The sequence below is a fragment of the Garra rufa genome, chromosome 18 (genome assembly GCF_049309525.1).
Source record: "Garra rufa chromosome 18, GarRuf1.0, whole genome shotgun sequence".
NCBI classification, from domain to species: Eukaryota; Metazoa; Chordata; class Actinopteri; order Cypriniformes; family Cyprinidae; genus Garra; species Garra rufa.
In genome coordinates this window covers 3,478,015-3,488,511 of record NC_133378.1, presented here as the reverse complement: position 1 = coordinate 3,488,511, position 10,497 = coordinate 3,478,015, and positions in this window count along the sequence as shown.

Sequence of the window (10,497 nt, the reverse complement as noted above, 5' to 3'; positions counted from 1 at the left end):
TAAAAAACAAACTTTTTTACAGATTTTTTGTGAAAAAAGTACGCACAGTAGAGATCTGAAATTTGGTATATGATCTATTGGGCATATTACCCATCACATGGATTTTTTCAGACAAATTTGAGGAGGTCAGGTGGGGAACTTTTCCAAAATTTGATGATTCCAGCTGGAATGACCCATCTCTGAAAGAGAGTCAAAACTACCACATCTTATAGTTCAGGTGAGGACCCTTCATTTGTGAGTAATTTGCACCCACATGTTAACGAGCAAGTATTGCTTGCCACTTTCCTCCCATTTGGATCAATTGGCTTTGTGCAAGTGTGCAGACACAGAAGAACCAGCTTCTCTCGTGGGTTTTGTTTTGTTATTTTGGCAACCACCAAAATGCAAAAAATGCCCTAAATGCTCTGATGTTTTCTAAACTCATGGGCAAACCAATACGCATCTAAGGGGGAAAGGAGAAGACTACAGTCTTCATATGTCAAACCTGCCGTATGGCCTTTCTCTCTCTCAGATGTGTTTTCAGTGCAAAGGTGATGAAGAACAGCTGGAGACTTTAGACTTTTTTTGTTATCATCTTGATGATGCCTTTATATATCACTGAAGGTCACTTTCTCCCAAGGAAAAAGAAACTCAGAGAACATGCCACTTGCAGCCACAAAATCAAGACCAGGCCATTTCCCTTGTGCAAAAAACCCCTAATACTATCCTATCCCTGGTGTGAAGAAACCCACCCCCAAATATATCAAATAATAACTATAAATTATATCTACATGTATCAATTAAAGGGCCAAGCACTAAGGAAGCAAGCAACCTATCAAGCATCAGACCGACTGCAGCAAAGAGTAATTAAAGCCATTTTAAGATGATTTTAGTCAAAATGGCTGAAAAATATATAGACACCCTGACAAAAGTCTTGTCGCCTACCCAAGTTGTAGGAGCAACAAATAATAACTTGACTTCTAGCTGATCATTACCTTTCTGTCCTAATTAAATAATAAAAATCAAGGCATGCTAAGATTTTATTTTGGTCAAATAAGCATAATCTAGAGGCCTTTGCCTTTCATATAAGCCACTTCTGATCCCAAATGATCAACTAGAAGTCAAGTTATTATTTGTTGCTCCTACAAGTTGGATAGGCGACAAGACTTTTGTCAGGGTGTGTATAAATTAGGGGTGGGCATAGATTAATTTTTTTAATCTAGATTAAAATGGCTAATTTGAATTCTGCTGAAGGCATTCAGAATATGTGTGCTACCCAAATAATGACTAAACATGTTACACCGTACTTTTATTTTGACAGGTTGCCGTGAAGTTTCTGTGTATACAGTATGACATGATGCGAGTTTTCTCAAATGAAACGGTATAAGTGACACTCACAGCAGTTTGGGAGATTGAGTTTATCTGTTCATGTGAGATGCAAATGCCAAAAATTACCGGGAGCGTCACGTGTGTTTCAGTATGCGTGTAGTAAAAGCGCGTCTCCACCATTCATAGTATGAATTTCATACATACAGCTAGGCAAACGGAACATACCGGATTCATATTAAAACGGTCTTTTTGCATTTCAGTTTTCACAGACACTAGTCCATATCGCGATTTGAATTAAGTGACAGACCATATTTGATTTATGAATCCAAAAAACGACGAATTTACGTGGCATTTCGCTATAGTAGATTCGGTTTTTATGAATGGAGGACGACGTGATCCCGTCTGTGTTTTGGCGGAGGAGACATAAACGCGCGGCCATATTCTATAGTCTTTGGTATACATCCGCGTTAAACTATCAAGGTGAAAGTCATCATAGCTTGCGTAGTTTAGACCCAGCTCCCAACCCAATTTTGAGAATAGATTAACGGCGATATTTTTTTTATCGCCCGATAAAAGTCTCACGTTAACGCAGCACGTTAACGCCGATAACGGCCCACCACTAGTATATATATATATATATAACCACTGGTAATATGATTTAATGGCTTATTACTTTTGACCAGTAGGTGGCGCTGTTATCAAATCGATGTGGTGTGTTCTGTGTGAGGTGGCAATCGCAATATATTCTTTTGGTCATGTTGGTTTGATTTTTACCAAAACTGAATCAGATCATCTTCAGACTCAAAATCCATAACTTTTTGTCAGCACAGTCTGAAGATGATCTGATTCAATTTTGGTAAAATTCAGACCAACAGTCTGGGAGGAGTTTGAAGGTGGCCTCAGATGCAGTTTGACTCCATGACTCCAACAAATTCATTGATGCATTAAATGATAACCGTGTTGTACATCAACACAAAATCCATAACTTTTTGTCAGCTTAGTCTGAAGATGATCTGATTCAAATTTGGTGGAAAATTGGACCAATAGTCTAGGAGGAGTTCAAAAAAATAGGTTTTCAACATAAATCAAATTGACGGACAGAAAGTTTGGCTGACTTTTTGTCAGCACAGTCTAAAGATGATCTGATTCAATTTTGGTAAAAATCAGACCAACAGTCTGGGAGGAGTTTGAAGGTGGCGCTGTTACCAAACTGATGTGGCGTGGTCAGTGTAAAATGACAATGGCACATACAACGTTTAGTTGTCAATATATCAACGTTTAGCAGAGATACAGCCCATGATGCAGTTTGGCATGACTCCAACAAATTAATTGATGCGTTAAACAATAACCGTTTTGCACATCGACACAAAATCCATAACTTTTTGTCAGCATGGTCTAAACATGATCCAAGTCAAATTTGGTGAAAATTGGACCAATAGTCTAGGAGGAGTTCAAAAAAGTAGGTTTTCAACATAAATCAAAATGACGGACAGGAAGATTGGCTGACTTTTTGTCAGCACAGTCTGAAGATGATCTGGGTTAATTTAGGTAAAAATCAGACCAACAGTCTGGGAGGAGTTAGAAGGTGGCACTGTTACCAAACTGATGTGGCGTGGTCAGTGTAAAGTAACAATGGCAAATACAATGTTTAGTTGTCAATATATCAACGTTTAGCAGAGATACAGCCTATGATGCAGTTTGGCATGACTCCAACAAATTCATTGATGCATTAAACAATAACCGTGTTGTATATCGACACAAAATCCATAACTTTTTCCTAGCATGGTCTGAAGATGAGTCAAATTTTGTGAAAATTGGACCGATATTCTAGGAGGAGTTCGAAAAAGTAGGTTTTCAACATAAATCAAAATGACGGACAGAACGTTTGGTAAAATTGGTATCTATGTTCTCAGAATGACCCAAGGAATATATTGAGACCAGTTTCAATACAATAGGCTAATAAACTATTAGTTATTAGCATTTTTTCAGTGATTAGCATTTTTGGAAATTTCATTATAAGTTTTGACGGTGATGCTGCCACAAAAATTTTCGAAAACTATCAGGGCATGGTGCTGAAGGGTTAAGGCTAGAAGGGAGACAACTGTAGCTACTGGGAATGTGCACATCAATCTAACATTATTTTTGTCACACTGTACAACAATAATACTATTTTTGTATTATAGTAAGGGTTAAGTTTTAGTTTGGGGAAGGTGTAGTCGTTAATAATAATAGGTAGAATTTTTTTTTTAATTGTTATTTTCTGGTCAAAGCTGTATCCCTTCTAGCCACAACCTGGATACACCAATGTGTTCATAAAATACAGCATTTTATGACAAAATTCAAAACGGCCGACACCCAAAATGACTGATATGGTACAAGTTTGGTCTCAATACGCTGAAGTGTTGCAAAGATATAGCCACAAATTTGTACTTGCTTTCGTCAAATTTGTTCACGCATTATTCATGAACCGTTTGACTAATCAACTTGAATTCCATAACATTTTACCAGCATAGTCTGAAGATGATCTGAGCCAATTTTGCTGAAAAATCAGACAAACAGTCTAGGATGAGTTTGAAAAAAAAAAATTTAGCTACAATTTGACCTTGTGATTTTTTTAATTTTGGTGTGAATCTGACTAGGCATGAGCCAAGGATTTAGAGCAAGAAAGAATTTTCCTTCTAGACCTTTGTTCTTAAATGTGAATACATAAAAGTTAAGTTGCTGATTCAGGCGATTCAGAGGTAGAGGAACCAGCATGATTTACTGCAGGTAAGTTTGCACAGATGCTGTGTGCTCCTACCCTACTGGATACTCAGCTACAATAAGAGAGGGAGTCCAAAAGACAGTGGGATATTCAGATGCGGGAATAAGCTAACTTTAAAGTCATTATCAAGTTCCTTTTAAGATTTGACAATTTAAGTACTCTTTAATGTAAATCCACAAGTTTAATCATTCTGTGGGATAGTTAAAGGGATAGCTCACCCCAAAATGAAAATTCTGTCATTAATTACTCACCTTCATGTCGTTTTAAACCTGTAAGATCTTTGTTCGTCTTCAGAACACAAATTAGGATATTTCTGATGAAATCCGAGAGCTTTCCCACCCTGCATAGATGGAAAATGTACATTTTAATGTTTATTCAGGTGCAATGTTTTTGTTCTATTGTATATTCATTACTGTAAATGTGATTTTTGCTTATTTTTATTACGAATGAAGCTCATCCCATTATCATAATCAACAAAACAGTCTACACTGACACTAGAGTTATAGATAATTAATTTAACACGAGGGCTACAGGAGTGAAGTAAATTATCTCTGTTTACATGTCTAAAAGCAGCCATTAAACACCTGCGGTATCAGTTGAGATTAGTGAGCTGGAAGGCCGTCAGTGATGGCAGACATTGAAGTGAACAGTCTGTGCTGTGATTGGGGTTGCAGATATCCAGCTGAGATCACCAGCTGCTCTCATGTGCCGCAGCATACGCACCCCTCTCTCTCCTCTTCTCCCTTTCTACCTTATTTCTCTCTATCAGCCTAATTTTCAGTTTCGGATCCCCTCAGAATCCAACAGAGGGAGAGAAGCAGAGGGGAAACTGAAAGACGTGATGGGTAATGGGGCTTTTCTCTTCATCTTTGAAACTGGGTTTTAAGGGGAATATCATTACTCTTGTTGTCACCCTGTATTGGGAAATGAATGGGAAAGACTTTCTGGGGATTACCTGGATACTGGAAAACAAATGAGATCATTTTAATATCTCCAGTGATTCCAGGCAGTAACAAAACCAAATCGAGAGCAAACTGAAGCTTTTCTCATGAGAAAACGGCTCACATATGTCTACACACAGTCATTTTTTATTCTATTTTTCCATGACAAATTTGTAATAGTTACAATATCCTATTCGAAATGAGTCAACAAGGCCTAGCCATTTTATTTTAAATAATATTATTTTTAATGTATTAATAATATAAACAAATTATTATTTTAATTTATCCTATTCAAAATTAATTTTTTTAAAAGCCAGGGTCATTTTACTATATATATTTTTTTTAAATATTGTACTATATAAACAAATTATTCTAATTTTTTTTTCTCTGAAAAGCTCATATTTTATAATCATTCTGCTCTTAATCCATCTCTTTTATTCTTAGGATTTTATTCTCACTCTGGCTCTCGCATCCCTCTTGACTCCTTTTGTTCCCTGCCCTGTATCTTTTCGGTCTTTCCATTCTCCCACCTGTCCCAGGCCTGTCTGTATCCCGGAGTGTGACAAGTGTGTGTATAATGAAGGCCCATTAGGAGAAACAACGGCAGCAGCTCTATGCCGCATATGTTCAGTGGTCAAATGCTGATGACAGCTGGGCCAACACACACACACAGACACACACTCACCCTAGAGACCGCCCTGGGTGTCCCACAGTCTGCCAGACGAAACGATGCAGACAGTTTCAACAGGAGGCTCAACCTGAGGATATAAACGGGGTGTGGGGGGGCGTCCATGAAGCTGACAATGGCACCATGACATTTTTTGTCAGACTGAATTCACTGTGTGGATACTGAACTAAAAGTAAATCATTAGTCTCAGACTATAAATATTTATATCAGCGCCAGTTATCCAGATCGATCCTTATGCAAGAATTGTGATGGATAGTTGAATTCTTTGAAATGCAGAAATCTATGTTACTGCCGTATCCTTTATATTACTGAAGGAGGTAGAAAAGTTGATTATTTAATGGTATAAAACTCAGCGCGCATTGTGAAAGGGGCTTTACTAAAGCAACAGTTATGTAGCTTACTGCATTCGGTGTTTGAAAAAGAAAAAACATTAATGATCATTCTGAAATATCCTGTTGAGTATCAGCAGGCTAGGCTCTCTCTATGGCTCTGGGCTCGGCTAAAGCATACATGACCGTAGTTAACTGTGGTTGGCCTGGCTGTGCGTCACTCAGAAAACAACAGGCCAATCAGAAGAGATGCTCATGAATATTAATTAGATGGGCCAAAATCGACCTGTTTTTGACAGAGCTCCTAAAAAAGGAGCTGTAAAAATATATTGAGATGGATTTTGGCATTTATACTGCAAATATATATTCATAAGGACATCAACAACTAAAATAAACCTCCAGAAATGTGTACAATATGGGACCTTTAATAACTCGCAATTATGTGTTATAAAGTCAGAAGTTGCAATTCTGAGAAATAAAGACTTCTGACTTTATAACTTGCAGTTGCATGTTAATATCTCACAAAAAAAAGTCAGAATTGCGAGATGTAAACCTGCAGCTGCGAGAAAAAAAGTCAGAATTGGGAGATAAAACATTGCAATTACCTTTATTCAGTGGTGGAAATGGACTTTCATACTTACAGCTAAAAGGATGATTTACATATTCATATATTTTATGGTTTTTAAAGCTTAAATAATTTTATGGACGAATTAGGCATTTAAAATATATATGAATTTGGTACACACAAACACAAATACTTATGCTCACCAAAGCTGCATTAACTTGATAAAAATACAGTAAAAATAGTAATATTGTAAAATGTTAGCTGTGCTACTAAATATTTTTGTGGAAATCATGATGCATTTTTTGTACCACTTAAAGTTTTTACTGTAACTAACTTTTGATCAATTTAATGCATCCTTGCTGAACGAAAGTATTAATTTTACAAAAAAAAAAACAAACAAAAAAAAAAACGAAATCACAGTAAATATAACTTACTGACCCAAATTTTATATAAATAAAGTAATTAATAAATAAACAACAGGGTTTGCACTTACGTCACGATTTGGTCAGTTATCTAGATGTGCGGCCATGTTGGCGATACTTGGATGTAAACAAAAGCATGGATTGCAAGGTGAATGTACTACTGAATACGTTGTTCTGCTAATTTATGCTGTCTAAACCACGGGGAAAAAAGTGTAAAAGCTGCTAAATCATATAGAGAAGGACTTAGTAAGCAGGAAAGGGCACAATATTTTGACAAACTAAAGTTAATAGGTGGTAAAGATACATACCAGCAGTATTAAATAAGATATAAGCCTAATATTTCACCTACCTGACCAGAAATGATAAGAACAAACATGAATGTTGTCAAGATTCTTGCCTTGGAAATCCTGGTTCAATCTGGCCAATCACAAATGCCTTTTGTTTCTCAGACAGCTTTTTGCACTCTTGATTCTTGATTTGTTCTATCTTTTGGCAGTCTATAGTACTTTAAATGTTTTTCTCACGATTAATACAGCCCAAAACATAACAATAACTGACCATTTTCAGCAAAATATGTGAGTTTTGTTCGGTTCAGTGGCATTGTTTGCATTTATTGCCAATATGGCCGATTGATGACGCCTTGTGAAAACACATACTTAATATATTTACACAACATACACATGGAATATCTAACTGAACGTGTTTTTAGTCGCTTATGACTGTCAATGAAGTAACATAAGAGGCTTTCTTTTTTATTAAACGCCACCAACAACAAAGAAACAGCCTCAGGTCAAACAGACTGCATGGTGAGCGGTGAACTGTATATTTTCACCTGCCTCTCGTTGCGGTGCAACCCATTACGCACAAACACGAGACCTAACGCCCTTTAGCCATACTGATGCCGTAGAGCTTTCAGACGTACCACAAAAGCTCCTGGAGAATATTGAGCTATTATCTGACACAGGGCTTGTTGCCTCCCTTAAGTACCACAGAACAAACATCAATACTGCCTTAAAGATGAAAGAACGAGGAGACATGAAGGAAGTAGAAATGAAGTGGTAATAATAAAAAAAAAAGAGAAAATAAAATCTGTTGAAGAGGGCAAAAGTGTAAGTGTGTGTAAAAGACTGTTATTATGCTGTTGAAATGGTCTGAAATGAAGACAGGGCAGAATTACACACAGCCTGGTGTTATGAAAATCAATAAAATCAATAAAATCAACATGGGGTTCATGAAGAGAGTAAAGTCACCTGATGCAGACAAATGTTGTATATTAAATATACTCTAGCTGAATATAGGAAGAGATACATTAGCTCAGTATCACTCAATCTTATTGTGGCCAAATGTATGGATTCACCTGTAAACTTCAAATAACTACAATGATTATCAAACCATACATTGCTCTATGAATATCACTTCATCATCTCTTATTAAAAATGCATATGTGAGGACAGTAATAATGGTAACTAACATTAATCCACTCCCTACCTTCATATCCACACACATACACAAAGAAAAATGAGTGGACCGCCCTCTGATCCTCACAATCCCCAGACAGCAAAGTGAGCAGTCTGGCATGAATTATTCAATCACTTTCACACGGCTTGAATAACAGATGGTCAGTGGGTTTTTCACCCAGCAAAAGAGAACCAAACATGAACTTAGGGGTTAATTAACTGGACATGTGTGTAGTTCATGCAGAAAAGGGGTTTTATGTAATGGTAAATGAAATTAAACCTACTTTGGATGCTTAGTAAAAAGAGAGGACCGTCTCTTTGTCTTCCTGAGGTGAACAGTTTGGAATCACCGCCATCTTGTGGAGGTTTGTTGACTTTACGTGTAGTTGAAACATGGACAAAAGTACGTATTTACATATAGTAATTTGCATATTAAAGTGCAAATCCTTATTTACTCTTACCTTACGTTGTTTCAACCCTGTATGGGATTCTTTCGTCTGTGGAACACAAGTGTGTGAAGATATTTACAGGTAAGTTAACGTTATTTTTCGTATTACCATTTTTGTGGTCACAGTTGTTAATCTTCAAAAAATGACAAAGAAACATTGGAAATGTACCATAAAGGTTGCCCAGACCTGACGCTGTATTACGATAGTTTTGTGTGAGGAACAGAAAGAAATTTAAGTCATTGTTTACTGATAATCTTTCAGTTACAGGCGAGGCGTTCATTCGAACACTGCTGTAAACTGATTCAGTGAGTCGAATTTTGTGAATGAATCATTTCGTAGAAGAATGATTCATTAACTGATTCAGTTCAACTCATTCAACGTGCAGTTACGGTTGAGGTAAAAGTTTACATCCCCCTTTCAGTCTTCTGGGAAACATGTAAGTATTGTAGCCTCTGAAGGGCAGTACTTAATGAAAAAATATCATATTTTGACAAAATAAGAAAAATATAAACATCTCCATTCTGTTCAAAAGTTTTCGCCCCCCGGCTCTTAATACATCTTGTTTCCTTCTGAAGCATCAGTGAGTGTTTTAACTTTCTGTGATAGTTGCATATGAGTCTCCCCATATGTTTTGCTCAGTGTGAAAAGATGGATCTCTAATTCATACACTGATTGTTGGAAAAGGTTTAAATACACAAGAATTTGTGGGACCTGAAGGATTTTTTTGAAGAAGTACATGACAAAAACTGTTCATGACAAACAAGGGACTCATGAACAACTATAACTAAACAAAAAATAATAATAAAAAAAAAAAAAAAAACTCACAATTCTGAGTTATAAAGTCCAATTTTGAGGAAAAAGAGACTATGTTCTCAAAATTGCAAGTTTATATCACAATTCTGAGTTGATAACTCACAACTGTGTTATAAAGTCAGAAGTTTTAATTCTGGCACTTCTGAGAAAGTCAGATTTGTGACTTTATTTCTCAGAACTGCAACTTCTGACTTTATAACTCGCGATTGCATGTTTATATCTCACAATTCTGAGAAAAAAAGTAAGAATTGCGAGATGCAAACCTGCAATTTGCGAGAAAAAAAGTCTGAATTGTGAGATAACGATTACCTTTTTTTATTTATTTTTTTATTCAGTGGCGGAAACGGACTTACATATTCATATTTTTATGTTTTGTAAAGCTCAAATAATTTTATGGATGAATTAGGTGTTTAAAATACATATAGCCTACATATTTTACATACATAAATACATATATGTATATGTTAAACTTATATGTATAATTTTAACTGTTCAGGACAAACAAGGGACTCATGAACAACTTTAACTAAACAAACAAAAAAAAAACAGCTGTGGATCATTCAGGTAACAACACAGTTTTGAGAATCAAGTGTATATGTAAACTTTTGAACGGGGTCATTTTTATCAATTCAGCTATTATTTTGTCTTTGGATGTGAAATATCTTATTTAGGTCAGTACTAAATAAAAAATAACATGCATTTTGTATGATCCCTCTTATTTTGGTAAAATAATTGACTTCTTGCAGATTCTGAAAGGGGGG